This window comes from Lutra lutra, chromosome 7, assembly GCF_902655055.1.
Source record: "Lutra lutra chromosome 7, mLutLut1.2, whole genome shotgun sequence".
Classification (NCBI taxonomy): domain Eukaryota; kingdom Metazoa; phylum Chordata; class Mammalia; order Carnivora; family Mustelidae; genus Lutra; species Lutra lutra.
Genome location: NC_062284.1, coordinates 116,359,762 through 116,376,181, shown reverse-complemented (window position 1 = coordinate 116,376,181; position 16,420 = coordinate 116,359,762). Strand labels below are relative to the sequence as shown.

Sequence of the window (16,420 nt, the reverse complement as noted above, 5' to 3'; positions counted from 1 at the left end):
AAAATAAACCTACAACAAATATCATATTAAAATATATTAAAAATTTTAAAATATATTAAAAACCTACAACAAATATCATGTTTACCTCTGAAACAAGCATTCTTCTTAAGATTTATTACAAGACACAGGTTATCTATTACTACTCCTATTAATCATTGTTCTGGATTCCCAGGCCAACACAGTAAGGCAAGGAAATAAATAAATGTATAAGTATTATAAAGAAAGAAATAAAATTGTCATAATTCATAAATGACATGATGCTACCAAAGGACATACAACACCTTCACTGAAAAAAATTATAAACCTTTAATGAATTAAAAGAATAAATAAAAATAAAATAAAAGAATAGATACATAAAAGAATAGATACAAATAAAAGAATAGATACATCATGTTCATGAATTGGAAGATAGTATCATAACAATATCAGTTCTCTCCCAAATAGATATATTTATTCAGTGTAATTCCGATCAAAAATCCCATAAATGCTTTAATAATCTTAAAAGCTAATTCTAAAATGTTTATAGAAAAGCCAAAAATAGCCAAGACACTTTTGTAGAAAACTTCAAGATGGGGAGACGTACCTACAAGATATGAAGAGTCCTTTTACAGCTCCAGTAGTTAAGGACAGTGCTACCTTTGGTGGAGATGTAGACAAAAAGTTAACTTGAATAGAAAGAAAGCCCAGAGAGACTCAGACAAATATTGAAACTTGGTATATAATGGATCAGTAGAAAAGGATAAATTTTTTAATAAACAGGGCTGGGATAATTGGTTATTTATATGAGGAAAAATAAAATTATGCCCATACTTCACATTATACACAAAAATTAGCATCAGGTGGGTTAAGATTCTAAATGTCAAAGACATTTTTAGAACTTTTTAGAATTTTTTGAGATTTTTAGAACTCTATAAAAAGTTCTAAAAGACAATATAGATGCGTGCCTTTACAAAACACTTAACAAGACAGGCCTTTATACATGCTGGCCCTTTTGTCCAGGTCTGTCTTGCCCTCTCCGGCCTGCTTCATGGCAACTCACACTTCACATTCTAGCTCATATGTTACTTCCTCAGAAAAGCCTCCTTAGTTATCCAGACTTAATCACATCCCCTGGTTATAAATGCTCAAAGGTCATTCTACTTTTTCTTTTTTTTTTAAATCATTCTTTGAGGTATAGTTTATATAAAATAAAGTGAACAAATCTTAAATGTACAGCCTGATGTATTCTTACATGGGTAAATACTTGTGTAACCACCACCTACATCAAGATATGGAACAATGTTTCTCCCAAGTTTAAGCAGGTGGCTTCTCCCTGTTGTTAGATAAATGGGCAATAAGGGCTGGATGGAGGTATTGGCTAGCAGATAGTGAAAACTGTGAACAATTCATTGAGGCTGAAATTAGTGCAGCCTCCAAGTAGGGCCCTTTAAGTGGGTGCCTGGGTGGCTAAGTGTCTGCCTTTGGATCGTGATCCTGGGGTCCTTGGGATCGGGACCCGAGTCAGGGTCTCTGCTCAGCAGGGAGCCTGCTTCTCCCTCTGATCCTCCTTGCCCCACTTGCTCTCTCACTTTCTCTCTCAAATAAATAAGATCTTTAAAAAAATAAAGGGAATGGATGTCACATACTGGCTTTGGAAAGAAAGCCCATTTATTCTACTCAAAGCAACTTCTTTTTTTTTTTTTAAGATTTTATTTATTTATTTGTCAGAGAGAGAGAGAGGGAGAGAGAGCAAGCACAGGCAGACAGAATGGCAGGCAGAGGCAGAGGGAGAAGCAGGCTCCCTGATGAGCAAGGAGCCCGATGTGGGACTCGATCCCAAGACGCTGGGATCATGACCTGAGCCGAAGGCAGCTGCTTAACCAACTGAGCCACCCAGGCGCCCCCTCAAATCAACTTCTAACTCTCTACTTACGTCACTTTCTGAACTCTATTCTCTGTGTGTGTGTCTATTTTTGATTATTTTATTCTGATTTCAATATCGTAAACTTTTAATATACTCTTATATATGATACTGAAAGTACCCCATCATTATCATTTTTCTTTTTCTTTCTTTTTTAAAAATTTTATTTATTTATTTGACAGAGAGAGAGAGAGATCACAAGTAGGCAGAGAGGCAGACAGGTGGGGGGGAGGAAGTAGGCTCCCTGCTGAGCAGAGAGCCCGATGCAGGACTCAATCCCAGGACCCTGAGACCATGACCTGAGCAGAAGGCAGAGGCTTAACCCACTGAGCCACCCTGGTGCCCCCATCCATCTATCTTTCTTTCTTTCTTTCTTAGATTTTATTTATTTGAGAAAGAGAGAGAGAAAGAATGAGGAGGGGAGGGGCGGAGGGGGAGAGAAGGGAGAGAATCTCAAGCAGACTCTGCACCAAGCACAGAGCCGAAGTGGGGCTGGATCTCATGACCCTGAGATCATGACCTGAGCTGAAACCAAGAGTCAGATGCTTAACCGAATGAGCCACCAGGCACCCCATCATTTTTCTTTTTGAGAAATGTCTCACTGTTTTCACCATTGTTTTTCCTTCTAGATAACTTTCAGAATAATTTTATCAACTAGCCATAAAGCCATAAAACATTCTAGGAACATGTCATTTCTTCAGTTGAGGTTTTTCATTCATGTCTCTGGTGACATAAACTGCTCTGTGAATTCTGGTCCGCGGAACGTGGGTCAAATTGATGACGGAACTTCCAGCCTTGGCTCATAAAAATCTTTCACTCAATATTCCTTCACTTAAAAATCCTTCATGCTCGTTTCCCATTTGACTTGGTTGGAATGGAGGTAGAAACAACCCCATGGCAACTTTGGATGAAACATGGAGGCAACACAATAGGGAAGTAACTTAGGTCCCTGAATCCCATTTGGAAGAGAGCTGCCCACTGATCTAAAATACCCATTTTGACTTTATGTGAAGAAGGGAGTAAATTTCATGGGGTTAAGCTACTGAAATTGGGGGCTGAGTATTATAACAGCTAGCCAGTTCTGAGTCATGCATCCTTTAGGTGGTTCTTCAGATTTTCCATCACAGAAACTATACTGTTTTAATCATATATTAATAGAACAATGTTAGAAAAAATAGAAATGAGGAAAGTTACATTAAAATCACCGTAATACTGCGATTAATGATAGCCATTTTTAACATTGGGTTCTATCTTTTCAGTTATCTGTCAGTTGATCACTATCTCTGGGTTTTGCCGTATTGTGATTAAAAAAATCAGTTACCATTCTTAAGTTCCCACTTGCCTATCAGTAGAGTTGTTAGATTTAGCAAATAAAATACAAGATCCAAGTTAAAAAACAAAAACAAGATCCCCAGTTATATTTGAATTGCACATAAACATGAATAATTGTTTAATGTAAGTGTTTCCCATGCAATATTTGAGAAGTACTTATATTTAAGAACTGCTGTTTGTCTGAAATTCATATTTAACTGGGTATCCTGAATTTTATCTGGCAATTCTACTGTGCAAGGACTTAATACACTCAAAGTGTGCCCCAATTTTTTCTAAGTTTCCTTGTCAAAAACAGCTCCAGCATGGTCTTTCTCTGATGTCTGTCTGCCCCACTGCTATCTCCCTTCCTGATGGTCCTCAATAAAAAAGCCTAGCTAAAGTTATATACAGCTTGTTGGAGAATCATAAACAACAAATAAAATAGAGCTACAAGCCTAGACTCATCTCCAAGTCCTTATTGGGCACCTCTTTCCCAATCTCCTTACTTGCCTCCACGTGGTAGGACCCATTCATTCCCATTATTGGGAAAACGAGCATCTCTGTGCCTTAAGTCCAGACTCAACTTCCTTGATGCCCTAAGTGAGCACTTCTGTCCTTGGCATCATGCTAAGTGTTTATGTGTATTTTCTTATTTAATTGGCTAAAGTGACCAACCACCCTGGGTCCCAATTTTAGTATTGCAAATCCTGGTCCCAGGAGAACCCCCCCCTCCCTGGGGGGAAAAAAAGGCCTGATTTTCAGTGATGGGTGTACAAGGTGGAGGGAAAGTACAGACCTCATAGAGTGGCCCAAAGAATAGAGGCTGAAAGCAACATTGCTTTCTAGTGTCAAATGGATACAGTATAGATCATCCATCTTTTGTAGCTACTGTTGATTCCCCTTGTCCACTGATGTCGCAATGGACTGCCCTCCGCAGTCCCATCATTTCCTCACTCCCAGTGATGCAGCTGAAGTGTGCATCTTAAGTGCGTTGTAATCAAACTGTTAACAGTTTGTGCTTGACTGCCCGTGGATTGTTTTGCTTTTTATCAAGTAGTGCTAGTTTATTTTTTCACATTGTGAATATGCGACCACGTTTTCTCATGAGTTCAGATAAGGGAGAATTAGAATGATACAATGCCATTGCTAACATCACCCCAACTTCGCTAAATAATGGGGCAAAGTGTGTTATTTAAATAATAAATGGAAAGACATACAACTGGGTAGGAAGCTATGTGACTAGAACAGACTACTGCACAGTATTGGGGTTGGGCCTGGTGGAGAGGGGAGGTAACAGCATATATAGAAACTGAACTTCACAAATCTGGAACGAGACAGGCAAATACTTCTAAATCAATAAAAATGTTTTGTCTCCCCCTCAAAGACACAAATGCTAACTTGAAGAGCATGGCTGCTGAATTACCTTGCATATAACACAGGAATAAACAAATACATTATCATATTTACCTTGACCGCTCCACGATATTGAATGAAGTTACATTTCCTGATTCAAAAGTTGCAGCCAAAAAGTCCTAAGGGCACACAAAAGGGCGGAGTTTCATAACAGACGTGTTGGCCCCTTAAAGTGTAGAGCCAATTCTGTCAGTTCTTATCAACCATCCTGCTTCTAGGGAACATCAGATGATGCTTCAAAGCTCTGAAACTAAAAGGTCCTTTGATTTCAAAACTGGAGTTTCAATCATCATCTTGATTTCTACTAAGATTTTAATGGAAGCAGAGAAAATATAAGACAACAGGTTGTTGATATCTTGTCCAGAAACAAACTAGACTTTGCTCATCTAGCAGCTCATGAGCTCATCTAGCTCATCTAGTCAGCAGAACAGTGAAGATTTAAGTTTTGACAAGTTCCATTCAGTCTGTAAATACCTTATCTTACCAAAGAAAAACGAAGACGTTGTAGCTTCTAAGGAATCTGCACATTTGTAGATAACACTGCTAACAAGAGGTGACTTGCTTACCTGTGAAATTGAAACATTCATAATGAAAAATTTTAGTCATTTCAGTGTTCTCGAATGTACAAAAGCATTTAATGAGATCTTTGATTTTACAGAATGGAAGGAGATAGCCTCATTATACCTTCGCCTACAAGACAGCTGTCATTGCTGCCTTCCATAGAAAAGAGGTTAAATGTTGGCCTCCCATAAAAATCAAATCTTTAAAGTGTGGGGTATGAAGAATATTCCTTCTCTAATTGGAAATACATTGAAGAGAAAAGGGATTACAGTAAAATAGAGGGTGCCTGGATGGCTCAGCCGTTAGGCGCCTGCCTCCGTCCGGGATCATGATTCTCGAGGTCCTGGGAGCAAGCCCCACGTCAGACTCCCTGCTCAGCGGGAAGCCTGCCTCTCCCTCTCCCACTCCCCCTGCTTGTGTTCCCTCTCTCGCTGGTGTCTCTCTCTGTCAAATAAAGAAACAAATCTTAAAAAGAGAAAGAAAGAAAGAAAGAAGAAAGAAAGAAAGAAGAAAGAAAGAAGAGAGAAAGAAAAAAGAGAGAAAGAGAAAAATGTATATGCTTCTTCTCTAAAATTGATAGTCTCTTGGGGCACCTGGGTGGCTCAGTGGGTTAAGCCTCTGCCTTCGGCTCAGGTACATGATCCCAGGGTCCTGGGATCGAGCCCCGCATCGGGCTCTCTGCTCAGCAGGAAGCCTGCTTCCCCTCCTCTCTCTCTCTCTCGCTGCCTGCCTCGCTGCCTACTTGTGATCTCTCTCTCTGTCGAATAAATAAATAAATATTTTAAAAAATAAAATAAAATTGATAGTCTCTGAAGAGGCTAGAAAAGGATGAAACTGATTTCTCCTGAGTTTGATGTAGTTTGTAAGTTGTGACAAGAACTCATGCAGTGAAAAATGACTCCTTTTTTGGAAATAACACTGTTCCAGAACGCAAAAGGAAAAACAAACCAACTACCAAAAAAGATACCAAGTTAAATAGGACTTCTTAATTTCCTTACTACCTGGTAACTTATTGGACTTCACCTTCATTTTCACAAGTTCAGATTATCTCTGTGCTTTTAAAACTATTTTCTCTGAGAAAGAAAGATTGAATTATGATGGCATTTCATGTGTTCAGAATAGTTTTAAAAGATGGGTATTTAAGACCTGGTTGGCCTAGAGGATGAATCCATTAATGCAAAGGACCTAATTAATTGACAAAGAACTAATCTATCAAACAACCCTAGGAAAACATGTGGATAGACTTTTAGAGAGCTGGAACTACTTTCTACAAGTTAGAAAATCTGCTGGTTGGAAGTAAATCCTCAGTTTCTTAGTGTCACGTGCTTTGTCAAGATGACATTTAGCGGGGCGCCTGGGTGGCTCAGTGGGTTAAGCCTCTGCCTTCTGCTCAGGTCATAGTCTCAGGGTCGAGCCCCGCATCGGACACTCTGCTCAGTGGGGAGCCTGCTTCCCCCTCTCTCTGCCTGCCTCTCTGCCTACTTATGATCTCTGTCTGTCAAATAATAAATAAATCTTAAAAAAAAAAAAAAAGATGGGGCGCCTGGGTGGCTCAGTGGGTTAAAGCCTCTGCCTTCGGCTCAGGTCAGGATCCCAGGGTGCTGGGATCGAGCCCCGCATCGGGCTCTCTGATCAGCAGGGAGCCTGCTTCCCTTCCTCTCTCTCTGCCTGCCTCTCTAATTGTGATCTCTGTCTGTCAAATAAATAAAATCTTTAAAAAAAAAAAAAAGAGGACATTTAGCTTGATGTCATCATATTGGACTACTACCTAGACTCAGAGTCATGTGGGCCTGGTAAGAGCAAAACTGCAAATCAAAGTCCAATTTTATGTTTTACTGCTCAGTTTTACCATTATGTTAAAAAAAAAAAAAGGATGTTCTAAAGTTTGTAAGTAATATTGGAAAAGGAAAACAGTGAAAATATGGGACAGAAGTCATCATTATTTTAATTAAATATAAGTAATACTTCTCTAATTAGTCCTATTGGTTTACATGTTTCTTTTAAAAAGTCTTACATTTATATGTCTTATAATACATAATAAACCAATGCACCCACGGGCGACTGATTTTCAACCAGGGTGCCAACACTGTTCAGTGGGTGAAGAGTAGTATTTTGAACAAATGGTGCTGGGACAGATTGCTATTGTTCTAATTAACATAATTATGTTAATAACAACAATAACATGCTATTTAAAAGTATTTAAAAGTAAATAATACAGGGGTACCTGAGTGGCTCAGTCCGTTAAGGTCATGAGTCCAGGGTCCTGGGATCAAGCCCTGAATCCGGCTCCCTGCTCAGCAGGGAGTCAGCTTCCCCATCTCCCTCTGCCCCTCCCCTCCACTCATGCTCTCTCTCTCTGCTAGCTCTCAAATAAATAAATAAAATCTTTTTAAAAAATAAAAGTAAATATACAGAATGATGTATAAGTTCAGATAAACACCTCTTTTCCAAATTTTTGTTAAAGTAATAAACATAATTATGCCAATTATGATTATACATTGTATATAATAAATTTATTACATGCATTTATAATATAATATATATTATATGTTGTATATATTTTAGTCTGATATGGCTGTGTCCCAGGTTGGCGCTTTAAAAAGTTGGTCACCCCAGTTAACCCTCACCTAAACCCTATGAGATAATACTGTTTTCCCCTCCAATTTATGGATGAGAGAACAGAGGCTCAGAGACATAAATTAACTTGCCTAAAATAACAACATAATAAATGGAGGAGTTTTTTTCCTTCCTCCCATCTAAGGTTCATCTACTCAGTTCTTTCCTTTTTTGGGGAATGATTGAACACGGAAATGTCCAATCTCTTTAATACAGGGTACAGAAATTACTGGTCCATGATAATATGAACATGTGTGTACACATACGTGCATGTATGTGTGTGTGTTGGCTAGGAGTGTACTCTAAAATTAGGAATCCAAAAAAAAAATAAAATAAAATAAAATAAAATTAGGAATCCACGTTTCTGTTTTCTCTTGAGAACCCAGAGGACCTGGAAACACCGGGCCCACCTTCTTCCACAGTAGCGGTTGCTGACCAGTAGCTGTCTGTCCAGGCAGGACATTCATCCCAGTTTGCCCAGTTCCCCTTCTCCCTTTTGCTCATGTCCAGCCAGCTTTACTCAAGGACGTTACCCTCGCTTCAGAGAGGCAGCAGACCATAAGGTAAGAGTCTGACTGCAGCCAGACGGGGGTTCAAATTCCATCCTTGCTACTCACCGGCTCCTTAACTTTGGACAAGTTCCTTAACCTCTCTGTACAGGATTCTTCCATCTACAAAACTACACAAACAATAGTATCTTTTCCATAGGGTTTTTAAGTATTTAAAATGATAATTCAAGTAAAACTTTAGGACACTCTTTGGCATGCGTGTTTCCTATCATTGTCATTACTGCTTGTCACCCTGTAACCACTTTAGTTTTGCATCCTCCGATAGAGAGGAAACTTCCTCCCTCCGCCCTCAGAGGTGTGGCCCCAGCCAGACAATGAGAACAGATCACAATAGTCCAGCAGCTGTGCTTTCTGGGTTATTCTGTTTTAGGTAATTCCACACACGGACATCAATCATCTGGCCCCCTTTGAGCTAAACCATGGCCAGTCCAATTACTCTTTACAGTCTCTGTTCTAAAGGGAAGATCCTGCCTCCTGTCCTTCCTGCAGTTTCAATTTCCAGCTCTAGATATCGGTTAATCTGCACGAGATTAACCGAAAAGGGACAAGCAACACTTGGCAAGGCAGTGCTCACTAAATTTACACAGGCAGCCAATTGTATCTTTTCCACTCTCACCTTGAACCCACGCCCCAAAGAAGTTACAAAGTCTCAGAGACAGCTCTGATGCAAACACACTCCAGACGGCCTATTACCAAACAATATTGGCCATTCCCATCTAATCATCTGAGTCATGTTAAGGGTCAAGTCCCCCAGTTCCCCTCCAAAGATATGAAATCAACTTTCTACCTCTTTGAGGACTGAAAAAAGGCTGGCTTTTTTTTTGGCGGGGGGTGGGGGTAATCTTTACAAAAGATTCCAAGGGAATCTTAAAGGTCTGGTTTTAAATAATATCTAGATATAAATTGAGATTATAAATACAATTTTAACAAAATAGATTCTGCTCTCCATAACATCTTTCAATATGTTCTTCCACTTAGCACTATATTGCTAATATATTTGGTGTCAATACATTTACTTTTACAATGCTATTTTTATTGGTTTTATGGTATTCAGCTGTACGAATGTAATCAATGCTTTATACTCAGACATCTGGGTTGTTTCCTGGTTTTCGCTAAGACAACAATGAAGTGACAAACACATCCTTGTGAATTAAATTTGAACAGCAGCTTCGTTTGTTTAACCTGGGAATTTTTCCTAGATGTGGTTCCCCTACGTACTGCCCACCTTTGGAAATAAATCCATTTGTCAGGGGGAAAAAAGTGTTAAAACATGCTAAATTGCATATTCCATCTATTTCCTATTAGACGTAACTGACAGAGAAGCTACTAGTTATCAGCACCTGCTATGTGTTGTACTTTCCATTTATCTGTACATATTATCTGTACTTTACATTCTTCACTTAAATGACCGAACAGTCTTTGCAATGGGCCTTATTATCCTCATTTAAGAAATGAGGCTCAAAGGAGTAAAGGATTATATCCAAGGTCACATCTAGTTAAAAGCAGAAAATTTGAATTCTTGTTGGTCCGACTTCAAAGTTCAGGAACTTTCCTTAACACCATATTCCTGAAGAGATTCCATAATTCAGTTTTTGTATAGACCCAGCAACAATTTAGATGCTGTGAGGCCGATGACCATTTAAAACTGTCATTGAGGGGCACCTGGGTGGCTCAGTGGGCTAAGCCTCTGCCTTCAGCTCAGCTTATGGTCTCAGGGTCCTGGGATCGAGCCCCTTATTGGGCTCTCTGCTCAGCCGGGAGCCCGCTTCCCCCTCTCTCTCTCTGCCTGCTGCTCTGCCTACTTGTGATCTCTATCTCTCTTTCAAATAAATAAATAAAATCTTTAAAAAAAAAAACCATCAGTGAATGAATTTGCAAAATGAATAACCACTCACTAAAAAACCAATGGAAACTGAAATGTTTCCTTATAAGTAGCTGAAATCAAGTGGTATTTCTAATTTCATTTGATCCTGAATTTGCATTACTCTGTACCATCAGCTCCAGGGTGAACGCATGCTCAAGGCATATCTCAGGCTCTTCCTTAGTGCTCACCAAATTCTCTGAGAGGTCCTCTATTGTGAGTATGACTCCCTGTTTCTATACTATGTAGGTTCACTTTTCTCTATTAGGTGTTGTAAAAAACATACATAGGGATGCCTGGGTGGCTCAGTCGGTTAAGCATCTGCCTTCAGCTCAGGTCATGATCCCAGGGTCCTGAGATCGAGTCCCACATTGGGCTTCTTACTCAGCAGGGAGCCTGCTTCTCTCTCTGCCTCCGCCTGCCACTCGGCCTACTTGTGCAGCGTTTTTCTCTCTCTCCTCTCTCCTCTGACAAATAAATAAATAAAATCTTAAAAAAAAAAAAAAAACATGTTTCAGGCTTAAGAGAAGCCTAAGGAGTATGCCACAGGGTGCCTGGGTGGCCCAGTCAGTTAAGTGGCTGCCTTCTTCGGCTCAGGTCACGATCTCAGGCTCCTGAGATCGAGCCCCATGTGGGGTTCCCTGCTCAGTGGGGATCTGCTCCTCCCATTCCCTCTGCTGCTCCTCCTCCTTGTGCTGTCACTTGTACTCTCTCTCTCATAACTGAATAAAATCTTTAAGAAAAAGAGTGGGGTACCTGGGTGGCTCAGTCAGTTGGGCATCTGCTTTCAGCTCAGGTCATGATCCTGGGGTCCTGGGGTCAAGTCCGGCATCAGGCTTCCTGGCTCAGCAGGGAGTCTGCTTCTCCCTCTCCTTCTGCCTGCCGCTCCCCCTGCATGTGCTGTCTCCCTCTCTCTGTCTCTGTCAAATAAATAAAAATAAAATCTTTAAAAAATGTGTATAAAAAAGTATGCCACGTTAACTGTGCTCAAGGATTATGGGATACAGATTCTGGATGATTCCTTTTGCTCACTCCCTCATCTTAATCTGTCCATCCTCTGGAAGGATCAGCTTCTACCAGTTGAAAGAAAAATGCATCTTATTCACCCAACTGGTCAACTCCTGACACTGAATTGGTGGTTTGTAATTTAGCAGTTACTACAATATTGACACTGCCTTTCAGAAAAGTTGAGCCTCTCATGCACTGGCCATCCTTGGCATGTATCAATTAGGATAGGTTCACCTGCAAGAAAGAGTGCCTTAAAGCATGAGAAATCTTCTTACTTCTTAGGAAAGATTCCCAAAGTGGGCAATTCTAGGGTTGACTGGTAACTCAAAAATGTCATCCAGGATCTAGTTCCTTTTCACACTTGAACATCAGCATCTTGAGCCTGGGGGCTTTTCACCCTCGTGCTGTCACCTCACTGTCACCAGATAGCTAGGCTGCCACAGCCGTAGGCACTAGGTCTTCATACTGCATTCAAGATGAAAAAAAGGGGGCAGAGGAAAAACACCCTTCTTATTCTCCAGGAAAGAGGTATTTTCCAGATTTTTTCCTGTGCCCATCATGGGAACTGAATCACGTGGCTGTCTCAAACAGCAAGGCAGGCTGAAAAGTAAGTTCAAGATTGAACCCCTAGCAAAGGGGTTCAAGATTCCCACGATTGACTTCGACCAGTCCCAACTTGTATTTATTCAGCCTTTTTATTCCTACCTTTCAGTGCCTTTTTTTTTTTTTTAAAGATTTTATTTATTTATTTGACAGAGAGAGATCACAAGTAGAGAGGCAGGCAGAGAGAGAGAGAGAGAGAGAGAGAGAGAGGGAAGCAGGCTTCTTGCTGAGCAGAGAGCCCGATGTGGGACTCGATCCCAGGACCCTGAGATCATGACCTGAGCCGAAGGCAGTGGCTTAACCCACTGAGCCACCCAGGCGCCCTGCTTTTTTTTTTTTTTAGCTCTTTCCTTCTTACTGTGGTCAACACTGAAAAAGGAGGAAGTGACTGTTGGGTGGGCAGCTGACAGTGCCTGCTCCTTGTGTGATAACGGTTCTTCACGAGACCCTCTGCACTCAGATAAGTAAGAAAGGACAATAAGGTCACACACATGCTATGACTGGGGCCCGTCAAGAAGTGGGCTGGGTTTATGTTTGGCTCCTGCTTTAGCCTTGCCACAGTAAGAATGACAAAGATAACAAAGACACCCAAATTGTAAGAATACAGAAGCTTTTTAAAATGTTCCATTGGCTGAACTCATTACAAATACCATTAAGAGGCTCGTGTGGGACTAAAAGAAGGAGGCGGCCGAAGTCTATGGCTCCAAGTCAGGCAGAGAACAGTTTCCCTCTGACAGGGTCCTCGCTGAAGACAGCTCTCCTCACCTCGCATGACTACGAATTGGGCCAGCTTCCCTGGTTAGAAAGGCCCAGTCACGAGGGCAAAAATCAGATTGTGTGCTGCGATATGGGTGGTCAGAAATTTTTTTAAATGCCATTTGTGTGGGTGTGTGTGTGCACGTTCCTCAGCAATGCATCACGCATTGCACAAGTCTGACAGCTCCCCACCAAAGAAAATCCTCTGCTCTAAAAGCTGGTCTCTGCGTCTCTGAGTCTCTCCTGTCCTCTTCCGGTGACATCATCTTATGAATTGGGGAAGAAAGCCAGGAAACTACCAGGTTGTAACACCACGGTTGTTACCTCAGAAAACAACCCCGTGGGACATAATTTGGCATTTGCCCACCCCAGCCTCGGGCTGCCTTGTTTTCCTTGGTATGGCTGGAGCCTAGAGCCCAGTCTGGGGACCTACAGAAGATACTGTCAGTGGGAAAGTGATTGCTAACTAGTGCTAAATTTAAAATTGGGATACAAAACTGTAGCTCCCAAATGACCTCAGGTAGACCCAAATATTAACTATAGTTATAGAAAACTAAAAACCTTAATAATAGTTATCTCTAGGTGGTGATATTTGGGTGATTTTTCCTCATATCTTCCTGCATGTGTAATTTCCCAACCACAAATAGTGTCCCCATAATTAGTAAATATCTTGTTTTCTTCTCTCTTTTTTTCATCAGCATCACCGAGGAAGACGCTGTACAACAGCTGGTGCAGTTGCCATCCTGAGAAGGAGCAAACCGGGCAGGAGTTGCTTTCTTCCGATAAAGAAGCACAAAGGCAGAATAATCCAAAGATCCAGACCAGAAGTCTTGTGATGGTTTCTTAGGGAAGAGACTGCCCCCCGGGGCGGCGCTCCGGGCCTCTCCCGTCTCCCTGCCGCTCCCGGCTCTCGGTAGAATTTAGCAGATTCATCACTGTGCTCCATCCCAGCTCTGCTATTTTTAGCTCTGTTGACTTCCCAACTATAGGCAGACAACCATCCTGTAGGCTAAGCACCTGGCAGGTGGGCAAGGGCGCCCCGGCAGAAGGAGAGGACGGCTCGCCCGGGGGAAGGAGGGCCTGGAGTCTCAGGCAGGAAGGATTTAGAGAAGCCGAGATCAAGCCTGCGGGCCCCCCCCACCCCCCTGGGGGACTCCAGGCTGGTGACCCCAGGGGCCCGGATGACCCCTCCTGTCCTCCAGCCCGCGCCAGGCCGGCCCGCCGCGCCTTGGAAGTCGCTGCTCTTCTGCGCGCTCCCCTCCACCCCCCACCCTCAGGACCCACCTTCACGGCCACCACCGCGGCCCCACCACAGCCACGGCCACTCTCCAGCCTTTCCTCTGGCTGGAGCTCTTGTCACACCACTTAGGTTCATCTGAAGTTTGACAAGAAGGCGGCGGAGTTTGCTTGTTGATGGACATCCCACCCCCACCCCCACCCCCACCGTGGGCTCTGACCCACGTCCGCCGGGAGGAGAACCTTGCGGGTCTCCGCCTGGAACGCCGCTGTGTGTCCGTGACTTTCAGTAAATAAATCGCGCCATCAGGGGCCAGACGGATCCTCGCCCTCCCCTCACCCGTGAAGCTGCTGTGGTGGCAGCTGGACCGCTGCTCCCTCAGGTCCCCGGTGAGTGCCTTTCACTCTGGCCATCCCGGCCCATCACCGGCGTCACTGCCCCGAAGCGCGAAGCGCGCGTCCAGCTCACCTCGCCGCTGCCGCTTTCACTCTGGTTCTTGCCTTCAGTCTGTCCGCGGGGGAGTCGCCTTAGAGCCTCAGCCTGTTTCTGGGAGTCTCAACTGTGCTTTTTTCGTTAAAAAAAGAAAAAAGAAAAAAAATGGGGGGGGGGCAGCTTTATTGAGGTAGAATCGACAAATAGAAATTGTATATATTACTTTGTACAATGTAATTTTAAGGTGTGCAGTGTGATGACTCAATGTATGTATATGTTTCCAGTGGGGAGAACACTTAGGATCTACTCTCAGCGAATTTCAAGAAGCATACAATACAGTGTTATTTACTGTAGTCACTGTGCTGGACATCAGATCCCCAGAACTTACTCTTCTTATAACTGAGGTTGTACCGACTCCCAGCAGCCGCCATTCTACTCCAGGCTCCCGGAGGTCCACTTTTCTAGATTCTACGTATTAGTGAGGTCATACAGTATTTGCCCTTGTGTCTGGCTTATTTCACTTAGAGTAATGCCCTCCAGGTTCATCTACGTTATGGCAAATGGGAGGATTTCCTTCCCTTTCACTCTATCATAACAGAAACATGTTCTTCTCCATCTGAACTTAGCCTCTGAACCTCAGAGACATAACTAATGTCCAAAGGCAATGATCCAGAAACGCCCACAATGGCCACCTTCTGGCTACAGGAGCTCTCGTGAAACCCAGTGCAACCCTGACACTCAGTTTGGCAATGTGACAACTTTTTCTCCCCTAACAGAATGGAACGGGTAGTCCTGAATTTAACCCTCTTACCAGCTGTGGACCTTTGACTACCATCTCATGATCCTTAAGTTACAAACATCATGGGAAAAGTCAAACATGCCAGGGACAGTTGAACAGAAATTTCAGGAAGTTCTCCCATTTTTAATGACTCATTTTTTTTTTTAAAGATTTTATTTATTTATTTGACAGAGAGAGATCACAAGTAGACGGAGAGGCAGGCAGAGAGAGAGAGGGAAGCAGGCTTCTTGCTGAGTAGAGAGCCCGATGTGGGACTCGATCCCAGGACCCTGAGATCATGACCTGAGCCGAAGGCAGCGGCTTAACCCACTGAGCCACCCAGGCGCCCTTTAATGACTCATTTTTAATGAGCTGCTAAATTACCCTGAGATAACTTTCTTTTGTACTTCTTATGGCTTAAACTGCTGTTGGGTGGGTATTCTATGGAGGGAAAAAATCCTAACAGGGTGTGGGATTGACCAAGGGTTTCTTACTTGCACATATAAATCCTTTAATTTTTTAAAATGTTATTCCATTATTATTATTATATCATTATTTGCACACATAATTCTTTATCAAATTACCAGTGTACATTTGGGTTTACCTATAATTTCTGTTCATTTCAGTTCTATTAAAATCAGGAAGAAGGAAAAATGCCTGTTATTTCTTCTGTGAGTCCACATTGTTTTATAAGATTTAGCCAATATGATAAGGAAATAAAATAAAACAATTACTTTAAATATTGGTAAATAGTAAAATTTTCCTTTTAGGATTAGAATATTGTTTTCCTAGAAAGACTAAGATATTCTACCTTAGGTCTCAGTTTCATCATCTGTAAAACTGATATAATAGTACCTATCTTTTAGAAATATTGAGGATTAAGTGAGTTAATATACATAAAAAACAGAATAATGCCTGGCCCATTGGTAGTTCTTGTTGTTATTAAAATAATGGAATAAGGTGGGGTGCCTGGGTGACTCAGTTAAAGATCTGACTCTTGATTTCTGCTGAGGTCATGATTTCAGGGTCATGAGATGGAACCCCACTTGAGAGTCCCTCTTTCCCTCTCCCTCTTCTCCCTACCTGCCCCCAAACTAGCACACACTAGTGCTAGGCATGCCTTCAGATGCCAAAAAAAAGAAAAGAAAGAAAAGAAAATTGAATAAGGTAACTGGACACAAAAAGTACAAAAATTAATAGTTTTACTTTTAATCAACAGAAATTTGGATGTCAGGAGGGAGGAAATCCCACTTTCTAATAAAAAATTAAACTGTAAAATGCCTAGAAGTAAAATTCACAAGAAAGGCAAAAGACCTAAAGAACTAACTATGAATCCTTATTAACATGTGAAAAGAGTCTAAGTGTAGTGACAACT

At 41.9% G+C, this 16,420-nt stretch overlaps 2 long non-coding RNA genes across 2 annotated transcripts in view; one reads left to right on the top strand and one right to left on the bottom strand.

Moving 5' to 3' along the window:
• LOC125105268 (uncharacterized) overlaps positions 1-14,502 on the top strand; it is a 53,521-nt gene extending 39,019 nt beyond the window's left edge. Inside the window, exons 4-5 of the long non-coding RNA XR_007128851.1 lie at positions 12,186-12,306; positions 13,297-14,502. This is a non-coding gene — a long non-coding RNA (uncharacterized LOC125105268). The remainder of the gene's footprint in view (positions 1-12,185; positions 12,307-13,296) is intronic.
• Positions 2,527-5,192, bottom strand: LOC125105270 (uncharacterized). Its single transcript, XR_007128853.1, has 3 exons — positions 5,109-5,192; positions 4,679-4,743; positions 2,527-2,801 (listed from the first exon to the last, which is right to left on the bottom strand). It is a non-coding gene; the product is annotated as an uncharacterized LOC125105270 (long non-coding RNA).
• Positions 14,503-16,420: the final 1,918 nt, after the last annotated feature.